Source organism: Sarcophilus harrisii, chromosome 5 (assembly GCF_902635505.1).
Source record: "Sarcophilus harrisii chromosome 5, mSarHar1.11, whole genome shotgun sequence".
NCBI lineage: Eukaryota > Metazoa > Chordata > Mammalia > Dasyuromorphia > Dasyuridae > Sarcophilus > Sarcophilus harrisii.
In genome coordinates, this window is record NC_045430.1 from 187,232,149 (window position 1) to 187,255,146 (window position 22,998).

At 33.9% G+C, this 22,998-nt stretch overlaps 1 pseudogene; it reads left to right on the forward strand.

Moving 5' to 3' along the window:
* LOC100927106 overlaps positions 1–22,998 on the forward strand; it is a 189,052-nt pseudogene that overhangs the window by 149,761 nt on the left and 16,293 nt on the right.

The window sequence follows — 22,998 nt, forward strand, 5'->3', positions numbered from 1 at the left end:
TGACATGTATAACAGAAGTCTTCTCTGTTTCTAGGGACTATTAAACCTATTGAGCACTACTAACTTCTAGTAATTCATGTGGACAAATGATACAACCAGAAGGAAGTTAGTAGTCATTCTATTTATGGACAGTTCTTAATGTTAGGAAGTTGGTCCTTCTTTCAAAGTGAAACTGGTCTCTTATTAATTTCCACCTGTTATGCCACAGTTCTCTTTTCTTGTCCTGACTCAGTTTCCCTAAATTGCCCTGCCTTGGTTTTCCTGGATTGTTTTGCCTCAATTGTTCTGATCAATCCTGCAAAACCACCTCTCCCTCTTAATCATCAGTATAAAAAGTCCCATCCCAATCTATCAGAATATCAGATACTGTTTTATCAAAATGCCTCTCCCCATGTCCAGGGTGCCTCCCCCTCATTATGTCATCCCATCTCCAGTGGCTCACCCCATCCTGTCAGAGTCCCGTTCTTGCTCTCAGTACTCTGACTCTGCCCCCGCCTCAGTCTACCCCCTTGCAACTGAGCCACGTGTATATATGTCATTGAAAACTCTTGTTTGCTGGATTTTTTGGAGACCATAGACAGTCTCATTCAGACCTGGGACCAAACCATGGATCCATTGGTTCCAATAGATCTCTCCATTATTAAATACTCTCTACTGTCTTGCTCAGTTTCTCTGGCATTACACTTCTATTCAGATATTTTAAAGACAGTTATCATCGCCCTTGTAAGTCTTTTCTTCTCCAGGAGAAATCTGAGTTTCTCCAAATAATTCCTATATGTCATGATTTCAATGTCCTTTACCATTTGGGCCACCTCTCTACTCTTAATGTTATTTGTAAAATATGATGCCTACAGCTATCAATTGAGAAAAAACTCTAATCTGAAAAAAATTTTAGAAAGAAGTTCATTAAATCAACAGCAGAGGGAAAAGCCAAAGAAGGAGGAAAACAAAAAACAAAACAAACAAACAAAAAAAACCCTGTTCCCCCATGCATCCATATAAATTTTATATTATATATATAGTTTAAACAAAGGCACAAGGAAATAGCTGCTGCATGTAGGTAGTTTCCAGACAAGGTACATCCAGACAATAGTGCTTGAGATATATATCAACATTTCAATGAGTTTTGGGTTAAGTCCAAGCATTCACAATAAAAGGTTATTACAAGATAAAATTATAAAAGATTATTACAATGACATATCCTCCACAATTTCCTTTCTTGAAGCTTCAAAAGCCCAACACCTCAATTATAGAAGCAAAGAGCTAGGTTAAGGTTTAAAGGGAAATTCATTAAAATAATCTGAGTCAGTGGAGACACCCTCCTTACTATTTATCTAGATCTTGATAAAAAATTTTTAATGAGAGATGGGGGTCATAATCTGGACAATCAAATCAAGTAAGCAACAAGGCTGTAAATCAAGGGTTTAGAATTATACCAACAAGTAAAATCTACACTGTATAGAAAGATTTCCAAGTCAATGAAAGCTATAACAGAGAAAAGAAAAATGCATATGGCTAAATTAATGCAAAAAAAATTTTAAATGAAAGATATATAACCCCATGCTTCCTTCAGTGTCATAAAAGAGAATCAAAATCTCATAAGTCTCCTAAGGAAATAAACCTAGTTAAACAGACTCTATAAGTAAACTAAATCAGGTTATAGATTAAATGACATTTAGAGGACTCACAATGAACTGTTTGAAAAGGGAGATTTACATATCACCAAAATAACTCAAAAAACTCCATCACAGAAATCTTCCCTTACATGGTTAGCTAATTGAACTAACAATATTAACAGAAGATGGACTTTTAGTTAATCAAAAGTTGTAAAAGAAATGGCCTGATGCTTCCTTCCCTCCCCAAATAAAATTAGTAAAAGGGAATCAAAGATGAAAAATTACTTGCCATACTTTAATTTAATCACACATTTATAAATTGATGTTTCAACATTAAAATTTGGCCATATACTTTTGCAGAAAAACATAAATATCACAAAACATTAACACAAAAGTAATATTTAAATGGTCTTCAATATTAAATAACAAAATTTCATTGTTCCTGATGTGCCACTTATAATATTATACTATAACATAACACGTGATAACTCACTTCAAATTTCCATTTAATCAGCATATTTCATTTTTAGAATTTGCTGTCTCATATAGCCATCTGATGTTGGGAGACATATTTCCTTGGAAATTCTGAAATAGGCTTCATTTCCAAGGTAATTATGAAGGTATCCTAGATCCAGTTTCCTGATGCCAAGTTACTTGCAGGAATTCTTTGTGTAATATCATTAGATCTGCTATAGAAAAGACTTAATATACTATATTAATATTATAATTATATAATATATTAACACTACATTATTTTATCATATAATATATCAATCATATTAATACATATCAACATTACAATATATTAATATAGAATATATTAATATTCTATTGTAGAGTATATTATATTGTCATTACATAATATATTAATATGACCATATACTATATTATAATATTATGTTAATTAATAGATATTAATATTGTGTATAATATAGTATGTTGATATTATAATATAATATAATAATATAAAATGATAAGGCCTGACACAATCTCTTAAATTTGGTCTTCTAGTAAAGTTCATATGGTAAAAACTAGTTTAAATATCACAAAGTAAATTTTATTAACAATAGAGCTATAAGAAGAATATCAAATTAGGAATTCATAATTCCCTGAAAGTTCAGAGAATTTAAGTTTTTACATACCATTTTCTCTTTCTATCTTTACTTAAACTATGTACATATGTGTGTGTGTTTGTACAGATCTGAAACTGAACATAAATGTATAATAATTTAAAAGGAGATAGATGGGAAGCCTAAAAACTCATTTACCTCTCATTTGGTTATGATAGAAAGATAACCACAAATTTAGGATAGTGGAATTAAAAACAGCAAAGGCTCTCATACTTGCATTGCATTATAGTAACTCTGATACATTTTAGTATTATAACAAACAGATTCATCAGACATTTTTTAAAAAATCTTTTACAATTCATCTAACTTACTTATAGAAATTTTCTATGAATACAAGAAGGGACATAAGTATAATTATAGCAAGACTGCCCATTCAAATGTATAAAATAAACTGTCATAAGCATAAAAGGGGAAAACTTAGCTCTATAATTCCAGTTAAGAGGCATAGCAATCTTTATTTTGGAACAGCTAATCATATAGAAAAGTTCCAAATTATTCACAGGGTATAATAACCAAGTTTAAAAATTAACTAGATGGCAAATTTTCCTGTTCAGAAAAGAAATAGCACAATGGGAAAACTGAGTCAAGAGGATCCTTCCATCCCCTCTGCAACACCATCCCTCAACCTTCTTAGGCACATATCAGTTCTCAGATCATATTCCCTTTGATTTACACTTGGTATTTCCCTTGAATGGTAAATTATTGATGTAATAACACTTCAACCAATCATACCTGAAATCAAAACTCAAAAATATAAATTACAGACCTTAGATATTTTACCTCAACTAACAAATTTCATTAATCACAGATTGGGGCTAGGTATAATTTTTTTTTCATGTTCTTGTAATAATAGTGAACCATAAGCCTATAGAAGCCCTTATCTTAATCATTCTTTCTAATATAAATCCATCCTAGAGCAAAATCAGTCATGAAGAATGAAAAATTCTTCAGTTAATAATTTAATTTAATTCATTAAAAATTAAGAAAATTATCACCTTCTGTGAATACATACATATATTTAATATATGATAATTCCCTCAAAACCCAGAAAAACACTGGTTATTTACTGTAAGCCTCCAGAATAACAGAAATCAATATCTGAAGATATTGCATATTGATCTTTAAGGTAAAAACAAAATCTTTAGATATACATTTTGTCAATAATAAGTTGGGTCAAAGGTGTTTAACTTTAATACATACCAAGTCCAGGTACACTTTCATAATTTCCACAAACAATTATCAAACCATCCATTAGATAAATATTCTTTATAAAATAAACTTGCAAGCCTTCCCCTTCTTTGCCTGTGAGTATTTGTAATATAGAAGAGGATCTCCATAAATGGTCAAAGGATATGAACAGATAATTTTCAGATGATGAAATTGAAACTATTTCCACTCATATGAAAGAGTGTTCCAAATCACTATTGATCAGAGAAATGTAAATTAAAACAGCTCTGAGATACCACTACATACCTGTCAGATTGGCTAAGATGGCAGGAAAAAATAATGATGAATGTTGGAGGGGATGCAGGAAAACTGGGATACCAATGGAGTCCACTTGGTGGAGTTGTGAACGAATCCAACCATTCTGGAGAACAATCTAAAATTATGCCCAAAAAGTTATCAAACTGTGCATACCCTTTGATCCAGCAGCGCTACTACTGGGCTTATATCCCAAAGAGATACTAAAGAAGGAAAAGGGACCTGTATGTGCCAAAATGGTTGTGGCAGTCCTGTTTATAGTAGCTAGAAACTGGAAAATGAACGGATGCCCCTCAATTGGAGAATGGTTGGGTAAATTATGGTATATGAATGTTATTGTTCCGTAAGAAATCACAAGCAGGATGAATACAGAGAGGATTGGAGAGACTTACATGAACTGATGCTAAGTGAAATGAGCAGAACCAAGAGATCATTATGTACTTCAACAACGATGTTGTATGAGGATGTATTCTGATGGAAGTGGATTTCTTTGACAAAGAGAAGATCTAATTCAGTTTCAATTGATCAATGATTGACAGAAGCAGCTACACCCAAAGAAAGAACACTGGGAAATGAATGTAAACTGTTTGCATTTTTGTTTTTCTTCCCAGGATATTTATACCTTTTGAATCCAATTCTCCCTGTGCAACAAGAGAACTGTTCGGCTCTGCACACATATATTGTATGTAGGATATACTGTAACCTATTTAACATGTATAGGACTCCTTGCCATCTGGGAGTGGAGGTAGAGGAAGGGAGGGGAAAAAATCAGAAAAGAAGTAAGTGCAAGGGATAATGTTATAAAAAACATGGCATGGGTTCTGTCAATAAAAAGTTATAATTATTAATAAGTAAATGAAGAAGCTGGAAAAAAAAAAAAAGAAGAGGGATCTCCATTTCTCAATAAACCATTATTTCAGAACTTCATAATGTTTATTCAACAACTTCTATCCTAGATTGTATAAGATCCTATGAATCTGCCCAATAGAAGGCCCCAAAGAACATATAAATAAGGACAATTTACAAAGTCTGTCATACTTTTACCAAATAGTAACTAGTTGCTATTCTTTTTAAATCAAAATATCCCTGAACAACACTTGACAGGCTTTTTAATCATTACAATAATAATCTCTAAGTAAGTGATAGCTTGAATTCATAATTTCACAGCATTCTAACAAAAAGAGGAGTTATTTTTTTAATGCTATAATTGTATCACCCTTTAGTGATACATTTTTCAAGTTAACAGAATGTCTTATACAATGATTTCTGAAATATCAAAATACAAAAATTAGAAGCCTAACAATAACATAAGCAATATTATTGAGTTTAAAGACATAACGCAAAACTTATTCCCACTCAGATAATATCAATTCAGTTGAATGTGTTTTCAAATCATCGTACATAGAAAATACATTTATCAATTTGACATTCTATAGTAATTGCATTCAAAAAACAGTATAAAATAATTCTGAAGGTGAATTACACTTTTAATTCTTTTTCATGCAGTCCCTAACCATATCAACTTAATGCCAATATGAAATGTATTTTATTTTGTATTAACTTCTGATCTATCTATAGAGGGTCAATCATCACAATTATCCTAACAGAAGAATACATCACTCTTTACATGAAACTACATTAAAATTTATTTTCAGTAAAAATTCAAGCAAATCAAATCTGGATTTACAATCACAAATGGTATCACTCAAAAATCCCAAATTTTTTTGAGAGTCATGAGCTGTCAACACTCCCAATTATAGGGCTCACTGCTTTCAATTAGTTCATTTTCAAAAATTTATGGTTACAGTTTCACATTCTGATACCACTCTTTGGAGGCTCATGAGTCTCTAAAGATTGGAACACATCCTTTAAAAAAATAGATTTTTATTTTTAAAAATATATGCAAAAATAATTTTCAACATTCATCCTTTCAAAATGTTATGTCCTAAATGTTTCTCCTTTCCTTCCCCCAGCCCCTCCCATAGACGGGAAGTAATTCAATATGGGTTAAACATGTGCAATTCTTCTAAACATATTTCCACAACTCTCATATTACACAAACAAAGAGAAAAAAAAAATCAGATCAAAAAGGAAAAAAATGAGAAAACAAAAAGCAAACAAAAACAAAAAAGGTAAAATACTATGTTGGCTCTCTCTATCACAAGTTTATTGGAATTGGCCTGTATTTATTGTTGAAAAGAGCCACATCTATCATAGTTGTTCATCACATAATCTTGTTACTGTGTACAATGGTTTCTTGGTTCTATTCACTTCACTTATCATCAATTCATGTAAGGCTCTTCAGGCCTCTCTGAAATCATCCTGCTGATTGTTTCTTTTAGAACAATATGGAATAATAATATTCTATAATATTTATATACTATAACTTAGCCATTCCCCAACTGATGGGCATCCACTCAGTTTCTAGTTCCTTGTCACCACAAAAAGGGCTACTACAAACATTTTTGTATATGTGGGTCCTTTTCCCTTTTTTATGAACCCTTTAGATACAGACCCAGTGGAGATATTACTGGATCATAAGGTATGCACTAGTCTTTTGGGCATAATTCCAAATTGTTCTTCAGAAGGGTTGGATCAATTCACAACTCTACTAACAATGTATTAGTGTCCCAGTTTTTCCATATTCCCTCTAACATTTATCATTATCTTTTCCTTTCATCTTAATCAATCTGAGAGATATGTAATGGTAGCTCAGTCATCTTAATTTGCATTTCTTTAATCAATAATAATTTAGAGCATTTTTTCATGTAACTAGAAATGGCTTAAATTTTCTCATCTGAAAATTGTTCATATTCTTTGACCATTTATCAGTTGGAGAATGACTTGTATTCTTATTATTTTGAGTTAATTCTCTATATATCTTTGAAATGAGGTTTTTATGATAACCCTTGGGTTTAAATCCCCCCCCCCCCCAATTTTCTGCTTCCCTTCCAGTCTTGTCTGCACTGGTTTTGTTTGTACAAAACTGTTTTAATTTAATATAATCAAAATTTTAAAATCATCCATTTTGCATTTTATAATGTACTCTAGTTCTTCTTTGGCCTTTAAATTCCTTCCTTCTCCACAGATATGAGAGGTACTATCCTTTGTTCTTCTAATTTGCTTTTATTATCACTTTTTATGTCTAAATCATGAACCCATTTTGACCTTATCTTGGTATAGGGTGTTAGGTATTGGTCAGTGCCTAGTTTCTGCCATACTATTTTCCAATTTTCCCAGCATTTTTTTGTTAAATAGTGAGTTCTTATGCCAGAAACTGAGATGTTTGGGTTTGTCAAACACTAGTTTATCATAGTTGTTGACTATTGTGAACCTAACCTATTCCACTGATCAGCTACTCTATTTCTTAACCAGTACCAAATTGTTTTGATTATCACTGCTTTATAATACAGTTTTAGGTGTGGTATAGCTAGACCATCTTCATTTGCATTTTTTCATTAATTCCCTTGAAATTCTTAACCTTTTGGAACATATCATTTTAATGATCTTTCAAAAGCATAATCTTATTAAGCTATACTCAAATAATTCCATGCTGAAAAACTATTTTTATTGCTTCCATTCTATAAACAGTGTCACTGGGTAGAACATTTTCTATCTTAAGTTGCTAACAGGTATTACTCCAACTGTTATTCACAAATTTATAGGCACAGAAAGTTTCTTTATCTCTCTTATCTTAATGAGATTTAAAAACAAAACCAAAACAAAATAATTAAATAAATAAAAAAATCTCCTCTAAGCTCTCTTTTCAAAACTCCAATATTTACTTCTAAAATCTCTATTCACATAGTGACTTTTTCTTTCTTTCTTCTTGTCTAAAGACCTTTATTCTTTTTTGTGGTTGTTGTTTACTTGTTTAATATTTTATTTTTCCCAGTTAAATGTAAGATTTTTTTTTTCTTAGGGTCACATAGTTAGGAAGTGTTAAATGTCTGAGGCCAGATTTAAACTCAGGTCCTCCTGACTTCAGGGTTGGTGCTCTATCTATTGGACCACCTAGCTGCCCCATATAAGATAAATTTTAACATTTGTTTTTAAAACTTTGAGTTCAAGATTTTCTTCTTCTCTCCCCTCTCACTGAGAAGGCATATGAGAAGTTATGTAAAACATTTCATAAAAGTCATGTTGTGAAAGAAAACATAAATCGTCCTCTCCCCCAAAAAACCTCAAGAAAAACAAAGTGATTTCTTTTTTAAGTATGCTTCAATCTATATTCAGATACAATCAATTCTTCCTTTCAGTATGGATAGGATTTTTCATCATAAGTCTTTCATAGTAGTCCTGGATCACTCTATATTGTTGAGAATAGCAAAGTCATTCACAGCTGATCATCCTACAACATTGCTATTATTTTGTACACAGCACATTTCATTTTTCATGTACTCATGATCGATTTTCAAAGTTTTTGTGAGAGCAACCTATTTATCATTTCCCAAATAGAATTCTATCACAATCACAACATGCAACTTACTCAGCCATTCCCCAAACAATAGCCATCCCTCAATTTCCAAGACTCCATCTTGTTTTTAATTTCTTTTATTAAGAATCCATGCCAGGGGTAATTTTTTTCAACATTATCCCACTCATTTTCTTTCGACTTTTCCTTCCCTCTCTCCACCCCCCCTAGATGGCGCAGTCCTATACATTTAAATATGTCACAGTATCTTAGATACAATATATTTTAAACCGAACAGTTCTCTTGTTGCACAGGAAGAATTGGATTCAGAAGGTAAAAACAACTTGGGAAGAAAAACAAAAATGCAAACAGTTTACACTCATTTCCCAATGTTCTTTCTTTTGCACTGCTTCTGTCCATTATTGATCAGCTGGAACTGAATTAGATCTTCTCTTTGTTGAAGAAATCCATGTCCATCAGAATACATCTTCATACAGTATCATTGTTGAAGTATATAATGATCTCCTGGTTCTGCTCATTTCATTTAGCATCAGTTCATGTAAGTCTCTCCAATCCTCTCTGTATTCATCCTGCTGGTGATTTCTTACAGAACAATAATTTCCTAACATTCATATACAAATTTCCCAACCATTCTCAATTGATGGATATCATTCATTTTCAGTTCTAGCCCTACAAACAGGGCTGCCACAAACATTTGGCACATACAGGTCCTTTTCCCTTCTTTAGTATTTCTTTGGGATATAAGCCCAGTCGTAGCACTGCTGAATCAAAGGGTATGCACAGTTTAATAACTTTTTGGGCATAATTTTAGATTGCTCTCCAGAATGGTTGGATTCATTCACAACCCCACCACAATGCATCATTGTCCCAGTTTTCCCACATCCCCTCCAACATTCATCATTTTTTTTTCCTGTCATCTTAGCCAATCTCACAGGTGTGTAGTGGTATCTCAGAGTTTTCTTAATTTACATTTCTCTGATCAATAGTGATTTTGAATACTTTCATCTGAGTGGAAATAGTTTCAATTTCATCATCTGAAAATTGTCTGTTCATATCCTTTGATCATTTATCAAAGGAGAAAACTTGATTTCTTATAGAGTCGTTCTCTATATATTTGGAAATTTTAAAGAACTTTTGACTGTAAAAATGTTTTTAGTTTTTCTTCCTTCTAATCTTGTTTCTTAGGTTTGTTTGTACAAAGGGTTTTTTAATTTGATGTAATCAAAATTTTCTTTTTGGGTTAATAATGATTCGTTTTCTTTGGTCACAAATTCCTTCCCTCCACAAATCTGAGGAGGTAAACTATCCTATGTTCCTCTAATTTTATTTATGATCTCATTCTTTATCCTAAATCTGGACCTATTTGATCTTTCTTGGTATTGGTGTTAAGTGTGGGTCCATCCTAATTTCTGCCATACTAATTTCCAGTTTTCCTAGCAGTTTTTGTCAAATAATGAATTCTTATCCCAAAAGTTGGGATATTTGGGTTAGTGAAACACTAAATTGCTATAGTTATTGACAATTTTGTCTTGTGAACCTAATTTATTCCACTGATCAACTAATCTATTTCTTAGCCAATACCAAAGGGTTTTGGTGACTGCTGCTTTATAATATAGTTTTAGATCAGGTACAGCTAGGCCACCTTCATTTGATTTTTTTTTTCATTAATTCCCTTGAAATTCTGGACCTTTCATGTATACTTATTGTGTATCTAAGTTATATTTTAATATATTTAACATCTACTGGTCATCCTGCCATTTAGGGAGGGTGGGAGTAAAGGTGAAAAATTGGAACAAGAGGTTTGGCAATTGTTAATGCTGTAAAGTTACCCATGTATATATCCTGTAAATAAAAGGCTATTAAATAAAAAAAAAAAAAAAAAAGAAATTCTGGACCTTTTGTTCTTCCATATGAATTTTGTTATTTTTTCTAGGTCATTAAAATAGTTTCTTGGGAGTCTGATTGGTATAGCTCTAAATAAATAGATTAGTTTAGGGAGTACTGTCATCTTTATTATATTCACTCTGCCTATCCAAGAGCACTTAATATTTTTCCAGTTGTTTAGATCTGACTTTATTTGTGTGGAAAGTGTTTTGTAATTTTGCTCATATAATTCCTGACTTTCCTTTGGTAGATAGATTCCCAAATATTTTATGCTATCGATAGTTATTTTGAATGGAATTTCTCTTTGAATATCTTGCTTTTGGATTTTGTTGGTGATGTATAAAAATGCTGAGGATTAATGTGGATTTATTTTGTATCCTGAAACTTTGCTAAAGTTATCAATTGTTTCTAATAGCTTTTTAGTAGAATCTCTAGGGTTCTCTAAGTATACCATCATATCATCTGCAAAGAGTGATAGTTTGGTTTCCTCATTACCTACTCTTAATTCCTTTAATCTCTTTCTCGACTCTCACTGCCCAAGCCAGCATTTCTAATACAATATTGAATAATAATGGTGATCGTGGGCAACCTTGTTTCACTCCTGATCTTACTGGGAAAGGTTCCAGTTTTTCCCCATTACATATGATGCTTACTGACAGTTTTAAATATAATATAATATATAATATAATATAAATATAATAAATTTTTTGCTCATTTTGTTGGAGAAGAATCAAAGAAGACAAACTAGCAAAAAAAAATAAATGCAGTCTGCTTTTTTTTTTTGGGGGGGTTGGGGAGTTGGGGGGTTGGATGGTGTTATCAAGCTTCCTCTACAGACTGCAGGGGGGCAGCAGCGAGGCACTAGCAGGACAGCAATGGCTGCGCTGAGTCTATGCTCTGAGACTCTGAGAGCATGCTGAGACACTCTGGGTGAGTGTGGCCAGGTCCCGAGAAACCCTACCTTTTCAGGGTTATTGTCTTCACTCCCTGTGTTTTTAGCTTCTCTGCTTGTCTATTGGCTTGCTGCCAGGACAAAGTAGCCAATACTGTAGTAAAGTTCTCTCAGCAGAGACTGCTGAGATCACACCCCACCCCAGTCCGTCTGCTCAGCTGTGAGCTGCCTGCCTTTCTCTCTCAACCTGGGCCCGATCTAAAACCATCCCTGCCCTCAAGCAAAAAGAGACCTTTTCTGGCGAATATCAAGGATATCTTCTGTTGGTAATTATTTGTTGTTGTTTTTTTTTTTCAATCAAATACTAATTCTGAGGCTTGTCATGAAATTGACTCCATCTTTCTTTAACCTTCTAGCCATTCTCCTCTCACTTGTACTTAAACTTTCTATTTCTTGTTTGTGTGTGTGGTTTTTTTGTTTTTACCCTATGGGTAAAAAAAAAGTCTACAACCTTCAGTCTACTTCATCTTTATTTAACAATCATAGTTACAATCTAAGACTCCACTGAATCTCTTTTGTACAGATTTCCTTGCTGGATTAATTAATTGTTAAGATTTTACTTCTCTAGTTACATAATCTATTTCAATTTCTTTCTGTGACTTTTCTTCTAATTTACACAAAAGAAAATGCAGTGATAAGGTAAACTAAACTTCTAAGAGTAAATTTTCATCTGATAATTCTATTCTGCCTCTCCCTTTCCTCATTCACATGCCTTGTTATTTAGTATTTTCTAGGAGATGAAATCACTTTCTACTAAAAAAATGAATCTTTTTTCTAAGGAAATGTTGATAAGGGAAGAAAAAGTTCTTGAGGGCTGTTTGAACATAATTTCAGTCCTAGGGAGCTACAAACCTTTCAAAAAAAATCAAATACAATATTTCAGCACTTACATAAGCATTCAAACTATCATTTAGAATTTAGAGTAAAGATATTACATTTCAATTACAAATTTATAATCTCTAATTAGTTTATAATGCCAGGCATTTCTACGAGCCAGGAAAAAGATTTCCTTTCTTTTTTATGTCTTTATTTCTACAATTTCTACCAGGCCAGAGTTGAGAGGACAGAGATAGTATCTCACAGTTTCTCCTGACTGTTCTATAACTGTTTCCCAGTGAGAGTTTGATCAAAAGGTTAATGGAAGTAAATCTCTACTTATTAAGGAGAGTATAGCATCAGAATTGTAGTCTCCACCATCATTCTACACTCTCTGTCTACATTTTTTTACAGCAGTCTTTATAGCTTACTTCAATGTTTCCCTTAAAAATTTCCAATGTAAATATATTACTTTGTGCTTGTAGAATAACTGCAATAAGAACCTCAGTTTTTTCCAACCTTAATGCCTTGTCTGATATCTAATAATTATAGGAATGTTGAGAGGAAAAATACAAATAAAGAGAGAAAAAGCTCTGTCAAAAGACTAGTTGGATTCTAACCACTTTCTCCAGAGCTGTCAGGTGATTGGTCCAGATTCAGGTAGCTAGACCCTTCTGAATTATTCCCTAGGCTAAGGCTAAGCAGAGCTTTCTAGACATTTGGAGTCTTTAGTCCTGAGACCTAACCCAAAACTTTGAATCTTTTTGAATTGAACTCTGGGCTACTCACCAGGTTCTCATCAGGCTCAATTTGATCCCAAATAAGTTGGTTCTGCCCACATCCAGTCCTGAGATCATGGAGACTTACTCAGCTTATGAGGTCCAGGAGAAACTTGAAGTTTACTTGGGCTATCAGGGATATCATTTGTAATACCAAAAAAAAAAAAAAAAAAAAAAAAAAAAAGAATAGATGGCCAAACCTGAAAAAGTTTTAGAAAAAAAGTTGGTCATTTGACAAAGGGTAGAGCAGGGGGAAAAAAGGCATCCCATTCCTCCAAGTCTCTATAATGTTTATAGAGTTTAGACAAGGGCACAGAAACATAATCACTTCGTGTAGGCTTTTTCCAGGGGGCAAGGATGCAACCACAACATGTACGCAATTTCCAGATAAGGCATTATCTTGGGTATATTGGGTTATTTGAAATATATAATAACAGATGATCCCAGCATTTCAATGAGCTTTGGGAGAGATCCTATCATTCTAATAAAAAATAAGGTATCACAATAACAAAGTTACAAAAAGTTATCACAATGAAATTTTTCTCACAGGCAATGCAATATTCCAGACATAGTCTGACTTGGGCAGTTTACAGTGGAATAATTACTTCCTTAATCCTGGTCATTATGCCTCTTATTGTCATATTCTTTAGACTGACATTTCCACTATTTACTTATATTGAGCTTTAAGTACATTGAAACTAGTAGATGTACTACTATCTAACCATGGTTCCACATATAGCTCTTGTAAGACTGATTCTTTTTTTTACTTAAGTAAATATTTTACATATTTCTATTTTAAATTTCATGTAGACCAGTATTACAATGTTTGAAATCTAGTGTGGTAGCTATCCTTCCTAAATGAGCAGTAAGCTCATTTGATAAATGTGCTATCTTTTTTTTTATATCCAAATTTATCAAGTAAAGAATCAAGGATTATCCAATATGGTGCCTGTAGCAGAGAACTTTATGTAAGGTTCAATGATTTCACTCATTTCTATTTGATTACCATTAATCTAAATCATTAGTAACAATGTTAAGCAGTATAGGGTCAAGAACAGGCTGCTTGGCATTCTATTAGAGTCTTCCATACTTCAGACAGAAAATTAACAACCCTTTGGATCTACCCATTCAACCAGTGTCGAGCCTACCCGTTCTCTTTTCATCTAGCTTACATTTCTCCCTCTTTTGCATAGGAAGTACATGAGAGCTTTGATAAAATCTAGATAAATTATATTTACAGCAAAGCCCTGATCTGCCAGTAGAGTTACTCTGTCAAAAAAGGAATTGAAGTTAATCTGGCATGACCTGTTCTTGATAAAAAAAAAAAAACAAAAAAAAACATGCTGGCTCTTTGCAATCTCTGCTTCCTTTTCAACTGTTCACCAAACATCTGAGTAATAATATATTCTAGAGGTTTGTTTGCTTGTTTTTTCCCCCAGAAATTGAAGTCAGTCTCACTGGACTCTTCTGCTCAACCCTTTTTAAAAAATCAGAACAATGTTTTCCTTTCTCTGAATTCCTGTTCTATTCTCCATGTTCTTTTAAAGATTACTGATGGTGGTTTAGAAATCACATCTACTTAATAATCACAGTCAGGACCCTGGAATGTGGTTCATCTAGACCTGATGATTTTTATTCATATAAGGCAGACAGGTACTTTTTTACTCTCTGGTTCCTACTACCTATAAATCTTTTTTTTTTTTTCTTATAGGCCAAAGATCAATCTTCTTAAGCAGAAAGAAAGCAAAATCAGAGGTAAACAGACCCACCTTTTCTTCCTTATCTATTATCATTGTTCCATCCTTCTCTTTTTTGAGACTCTTCTTTCCCTCAATATAGCATTTTTTAAACTTCAGCTTATTTTGAGCTTTAATATCCTATACTACTCTTTTTTTTGGGGGGAGGGGGATTTGTTAAAAATTTTTTATAAGTATTTATTTCATTCTCCCAGTACCCATCCACCCATTGAATAATTTCTTCCTTGTTTTCTTTTTTTCTGGTTATACATGTACATTAATTTTTTAAAATACACATTTCTTTATGAATCATGTTGGGGAGAAAAATCAGGACAAAAGGGAAAAACCACTAGAGAAGAAAAAAAAAAGTAAAAAGTGACAATGGTATATGTTGATTTATATTCATTCTCCATGGTTCTCTCTCTGGATACATATAGTATTTTTTTTGCAAATTTTAGTGGGATTGCTTTGGATCACAAAACCACTGAAAAGAACCAAGTCTTTCATAGATGATTATCGCATAATCTTGCTGTTACTGTTTACATTGTATTCCTGGTTCCACTTATTTCACTCTGCATTAATTTGTGGAAATCTTTCCTTGCCTTTCTAAAATCAGCTTGTTCATCATTTTTTTATAGAACAATAACATTCTATTACTTTCATATACCACGATTTATTCAGTCATTCCCCAACTGATGAGCATCTACTCATTTTCTAGTTCTTTGCCACAACAAAAAGAGCTGCTACAAATATTTCTGCACATGTGGATCTGAAAGAATATGGCTTCTAAGGGAAACAGCACTACGGAGATCCCCCAACCTTAGAATACTTCTGTTCTAATAATCTGTTAGTGATTCTAAAGTCTTCTGGCTTTGGAATCTGGGATCCCAAGGTCCTCCCTCCCCAACCTTGAAGTGCTATTGTTCTGGCAATGTGTCAGTCAATGACTGTAAAAGCCCTCTGGCCTAGGAATATAATACTATTTCTTCCCTTAGATTTTAGGGAAGATATATTTGTGATCTTGAGGCCCTCTGATCTAAGAATGCTATTGTTCTGACAAATTTGTCAGTCAATGATTCTAAAATCTTCTTCTGGCCTTAGGATAGTCCTAGATCTGTTGGTCAGTGATAACCAAATTCCTGAGACCACTCCTTAGTTATAACTCTAGGCCACAAAATTAGCATATCAATGTCATGAACAATTGGATAAATGTGTCTCCTTGCTTCTGGTTCTTTGCTAAATTCATTTGGAATTTAGCCTGCTTCAATTGGCGTTTACAATTACAATAAACTTTGCCCCTTGACTTGGATATGGGTTCAAGCCTGCAAATTCTTTTGAGACATCTCATGACACCCGTCTGCAACCCCAATCTTTTGGGGTCCCTTCTCAACCTCAACAGATCCTTTCCCCTCCTTTATGATTTCCTTGGGAGACAGATCCAATATTAGCACTACTGGATCAAAGGATTAGTTCCTACACTACTCATACAGAATTATGTGGCACTTGCATTTATCTTCTGCTGCCAGCCTGTAACTATAACTTTAATAAATGTATATTTTTAAATTAATTTCATTCAAGTACATGCATTCAAATAGATGAAAAAAAAATTTGGTTGGGGATTAAAAAGGTTACATATCTAGGATTTCATCAAGTATATGGAACTTCTGATATGGAAACCTTCTCCACCAATGAAGATAAACACCTTTTCTGTTAGTTGGTATATCCCAGGGCCCTTGCCCATGTTCATACAGTCAATGTATGTGTCAAAGGCCAATCTTTCTAACTTCATGGCTTACCCTCAATCCACTAAGCCATGTTATCTATTTAGGAAAAGGGGGGGAAAGCATTCAAATTAAAATCAAATGCAGGCATTTGTGATTATTCATATGTTTATCATTTACATTATTTATTGTTGCTATTCAGTCATTTCATGGTGTCTGCTTCTTCAAGCAAAACCCTCATTTGGGATCACTATATTGACTCACAATAATAATAAAAGAATATAAGGGGCTGTCCACTGATTATCTTACACAATATGCGATCGGGGCAACCAGGTGGTACAGTGGATAGAGCACTAGCCCTGAAATCGGAGGACCTCAGTCCTTTGGCCCTCAGTCATTTAACACTTCCTAGCTGTGTGATCCCTGGGCAAGTCATTTAATTCCAATTGCCTTCCCCCCCACCAAAAAAAAACCAAAAACAATATGTGATCATCTGATAATAATGATATAATAATAGCTAACATTTCTAGAGCCTCACAATGTGCCAATAACAAAAATTTAAGAATTTTATAATTATTTCCTTATCTCATCTTTTTTATGGTCCCATGTTTCTCTAACATCTTAAATACTTTTCTGATCATATGATTCCTCTTTTGTAATTCACTGGAGTCTGATTACTTCTCACTAAGTGACACTCAGTTTCCCTTTGGGTAGCACTCAACTTCAGGTCTTCTTTAAAGAACAGATTAAACATATACTTAAATAATGAAAATGAAAGTAAAGAAATGGTATGACTTAAGGGCTTTGTTTATGAATAGTCTAAACACCAGAAAGTTAAGGATTAAAGAAAGAGTCCATATACAACAAAATGTGAAGTAATGTTTGCAGCAGCAAAGAATTGAAAACAGAGATTCCCATTAATTGAGGAAGGGTTAAACAAGTTGTGGTGTACTAATGTAATGGAATATTATTATAATGTAAGTGTCAAAGATTTGGGAAGACTTATCTAACAAGCCCAAAGTAAAGTAAACAAAACCAGAAAGATTATATATATATATATATATATATATATATATATATATATATATATAATGAAAACAGTGTGAATGGAAAAAAGCAACAATAAAAATCATTTGACATTGAATGTTGTAAAATTATAGTGGCCAAATTTGGTCCAAAACAACAGTGATAACAACTTTATGTAGGACTTTGAGGTTTGTAAAGTACTTTATATGAGATTAAATTTGATTCTCACAACCATCTGGAGGCAGTTGATCAATAAGAAAATCAGGGGAGAGACAGGGAATAAGAGGGTAAAATAAAATTTTTTTCTTGGATTCATCTGTGAATCAGTGGAATTTTTGATAAAACATTCTGTCTCTTAAACTAGCCATAAGTTGAAGAAGAGGTAGCTCTTTGGAAGAAGAGGTAGCTCTTTGGTAGTCAGAAAGAAGTAACTGAAGTCTTGTTATTTTCAATATTTTTGAAGTAAATTATCCCTTGTAAAAACAGACTGATGACCCAAAAACTCCAGCTTCTGAGATAAAAACTCACTATTTGACAAAAATTGACCCCCCAAAATTGCTGAAAAATAGTATGGCAGAAACTAGGCATTGACCAACATGTAACACTCTATAACAAAATAAGGTCAAAATGGATTTGTTATTTAGCCATAAAAGATGATAGTATAAGCAAATTAATAAAGGAAGGAATAGTCTAACTGTCAGATCTGTTGAGAAGGGAGAAATTTATGGCCAAAGAAGAACCAGAAGACATTATGAAATGCAAAATAGATAATTTTGATTACATTAATTTAAAAGTTATTGCACAAGTAGAGAATGGCTGAATAAATTGTGATATATGAATATTATGGAATATTATTGTTCGGTAAGAAATGACCAACAGGATGATTTCAGAAAGGCCTGGAGAGACTTGCATGAACTGATGCTGAGTGAAATGAGCAGGACCAGGAGATCATTATACACTTCAACAATACTTATATGATGATCAATTCTGATGGACCTGGCCATCTTCAGCAATGAGATGAACCAAATCAGTTCCAATGGAGCAGTAATGAACTGAACCAGCTACACCCAGTGAAAGAAATCTGGAAGATGATTCCCAATCCCTATATTTTTGCCTGCCTGCATTTTGGATTTCCTTCACAGGCTAATTGTACAATATTTCAGAGTCAGATTCTTTTTGTACAGCAAAATAATGGTTTGGTTATTGTTATGCCAAAGTTCCCTTTTAATGTTGTGACCCAGTTTCTCCCATTTGTCCTATTTCATTATTCTGCCTTAGATTATAACTGTTCCCTCTTAATGTTTGAGATAAAGGTTTTATAGACATTCCTTAATGTTTGACAAGATAAAGGTTTATCCATTTTAGATGTCATTACAATATCAGTAATGTCATTGTTCTTGTTATTCCATAAAAAGCTTGCTGCCCCGATACTTGGGGCTAGACTCTTTGAGATGATAGTCTCATCTAGTCCTGGGATCAACATGGATCCATTGGTCCCAGTATTTCTCTCCATTTAATAAACTATTGAATTGGTCTCTAATCTCTGTCTTGCTCAGTTTCTTTGGCATCACAGTTATGTATACTTATTGTGTATTGAATTTATATTTTAATATATTTAACATCTACTGGTCATTCTGCCATCTAGGGGAGGGGGTGGGAGGAAGGAGGGGAAAAATTGGAACAAAAGATTTGGCAGTTGTCAATGCTGTAAAATTACCCATGCATATAACTTGTAAATAAAAAGCTATTAAAAAAAAGTTATTGCACAAACAAAAGCCATGTAGCCAAGATTAGCAGGGAAGCAAAAAATTGGGAGAAAATTTTTACAGCCAGTGTTTCTAATAAAGGCTAAAATGCAGAAAGAACTGATTCAGATTAAGAATACAAGTAATTTTTTTCCTGAGGCAGTTGGGGTTAAGTTGATGGGGGGAACCCTGAAACTGTCCTCTCTGACTTGGAACCCATGGGGGTGAACTCTGAGAAACTCTCCTCTGGGAGAGGCCACCTCAGGGGAATCAAGATAAAGTGGCTTCATTCTGTTATGTTGGTGGGACTAACTGCACCCTCTATTGAGCTGAAAATTAGTCCAGGACCACCCCTAGAAGCTGGAACTTAAGTGGTCTCATTCAATTGGAAATCTAGGTGTGGGGGCAGTGACAACATTAAAGAAATTTCATTCAATTGAAACCTCAGTCTCAGATTTTCTATTAAAAAAAACAAAACAATTTTAACTCAAAACTTGCAGAAATCCAGAGTAGGAATTATGCCATACAAAGGGACCCCTCCCTTTGGCATAGCTGCCTTCCAGGACACCTGCTTGCTGTGAAAAGACTTCTCAGTGAAAACCTCTTGTTATTTCTCTGGTAGGACCTTGCCGCTGAGGAAGTCAGTCGTCCTAGCAAAGCTGACTTCTCAGTGCCAATAAAATTTCCTTTTTTGCTACTAATATTTCAGGTTCTTGAATTCTTTCACATTACACCTGTGCCTCCGACCAAAAAGGTGATCCCCACAAGTCTCTGCACTGCCACTAACCACATCAAAGTGACTTACGCAGAGTCACACAGCTAGAGAGTGTTAAGTATCTGAGGCCAGATACTTAACTTAGGTCTTCCTGACTTCAGGACTGGTCCTCTACCCACTGCACAACCTAGCTGCTCCTACAAGTAATTTTCCAATTGATAAATGGTTAAAAGATATGAATAGACATTTTCAATTGAATAAATTAAATCCATTAATAGTCATATGAATGCTCTAAATCACTATTAATTAGAGAAATGCAAATAAGAACAACTCTGAGATATCACTTTCTACTTACTTTCCACTCAATAGCCCAAGACTTTTGTATTTCTAACTAATAACTCCTCTGGCTAACTAACTCTCTAAGAGAACTACTTTAGCAGCTCTGGCATGACTAGGCATAGCCAAGTACATTTTAGGAAGTGAATAGACAAACTCAAGTATATCAAAAAAGGATTACCAAGAGGGCAAGATAAGTGGAGATCATGACAAATAAGATTTAATTAAAGAGTTAGAGATCACTAATCTAAAGCAGGAAACATTTAAGAGGAACATGATAATCATTTTCATGTATTTTTAGGCTATCAAACGATAAAGTTAATTATATTTATTCTGCTTATCCCCTGAGGACCGAACTAGGAACAATACCTAGAAGTTTAGATTTGATGTAAATCTAATGTGAAAAAACCTCTTAGAGGAGCCAACAGGGACTGGGACATTTATCCACCTCACTCAAGCCCATCTTTGTAATTTGTGAACATATTTCAGTGTTGCAGAGCATGGCTTTTAATGAGTGTGGCTCCTTTTCTTCATACTAATTAGATCATTAACAACTCAACCTTCAACCCCAGTACCCCAGGTACAGTGCTAATTATAGTAAATTATAATACCACCACCACAAAAGGGCAGGATATGAATCAAGTATGGGACAGGAAGTTTATTCTTACTCAAAAAAGGGAATGGTGATCACAAAATAATCAGCTCAAATTGAGAGAATGATTAGACAGAAATCAGTAATAATTTGTAACTATAGTTAAAATCAGTTAAGATTCTAATTAAGTTTCATCAGAGCATAAAGAAATTTTGCAAGACCAGTAATTGGGAATTTTATATTTCACCTTGAAATTGTACTGTCCTAACCACTCCTAGCACCAATGTGTTTTTAACATGGGCCATACTTGGGCCAATTCTTTTATCAGCAAGCAGACTTTCTGCCTCTGCCCCAGCTGTTAATCACCATCAAGTTTTGGGGACCTCTATCATGCCGTTATTCAGTTCCAACAATAATGCGGCCACCAAACTTTTTGAACTCACAAAATCCTCAGGATATACTGTTTGAAGTACTCAGTAATCTAAGATCAGGAAAGAACAAGCACAGAAGGGGCAAAAGCAACCCCAACCCCTGGTGAAAGCTTGCCTAGCTGAGTTTATATTTCATGCAGAGCCAACAGCAGAGAGGAGAAAGAACACCTCTGATCCCCCACCCTCCCTTACTGGAGAGCCAAAGCAGAGATCACAGTACTGGCCACTTAGGAGAATCAGAGCTTGGAGGACCAAACCAGAAACTATTTCTTTTAACAGACATAACACCCTGCTGCCCCTTTCTGCTGTGGCCACAAGAGAAGGAAAGAACTAATAAATAACTCAGATTTTTTTCACATAATTCTAAATGGCCATATCCTCTTAATGTACCACATGGCTGAAAGCATCCAGGAAGTCTATCATCCCTAAAGATACAAGCAATGAATCACTATGTCCTTAAAGTCTCCAAAAGTTTCCAGGGGATGGCTGGGTGAATATTGCTATGATGCTCCCTATAAGCCCATTCAGTGCTAACTTCTTTTGAAGAATTTCTTTCCCAAAAAACAACTTATAGCAGTAAGATATATCCAAGGTAGAATAGGCTGCATAGGGAGATAATTTTCCCTCATTTGACATCTTTATTGGAGTACGTAGCTACTTGTATGAGATGATATAATAAGGATTAGTGAAAACACAGCAATAGGAGTTTACAGCCAAGAATAATTTACCCAAGAAGAATAAGTATGCTTCAGGGGGAAAAATGGATTTTTAATGAAACAGAGGACTTCCAAGTATTCCTGATGAAAAGACCAGAGCTTCAGAGAAACTTTGAAGTTCAAACACAGGAGTTCAGAGGAACATAAAAAGGTAAACATGAATGAACAATCATAAAAGCCTAGATAATGATAAATTGCTTACATTACAATATGGGGAGATGATATATGTGACCCCTCTGAACTTTAACATAATTAAAGTTCATAGACAGAGTTCATTAGACAAGTGTAATGGTTTTGTTATGTTTCTGTTATGTTTTGATAATCTCTCTTTTTTTTTCCTGAGGCAATTGGGGTCAAGTGACTTGCCTAGGGTCACATAGCTAGGAAGTATTAAGTGTCTGAGGCCAGATTTGAACTCAGGCCCCCTGACTTCAGGACTAGTACTCTTAATAATCTTTTTTTTTTAATGGAAAGAGAGGGGAAGAAAATACATTACAAGTAGATAGAGAAGAGGGAAGGAAGATATGGAAAATTATCTCACATAAGCAAGGCACACAAACATTTATATAAATAAGGAAGAAGGGGTAGGAGAGAGTAGCTGATAACTTGAACTCCGCTCTCCTCTGATATCTCATGTGGTCAAAAGAGGGACGAATATATATACATACAATTGAATACAGAAATACATTTCACTCAACAGGAAAATAGAAGGGAAAGGGAAGAAAAGAGAAGGGGAAATTTGGCAGAGTCTAGATTAAGGGAAGGATTAGTCCTAAGTAGAACATAGTTTAAAGATGTATGAAAGATTATGAAAATTAAAGATTAAATTGATTATCAAGTTAAATTATTTATAGCTCAAAGAATGGGAAACTGAGAGAATACCTAT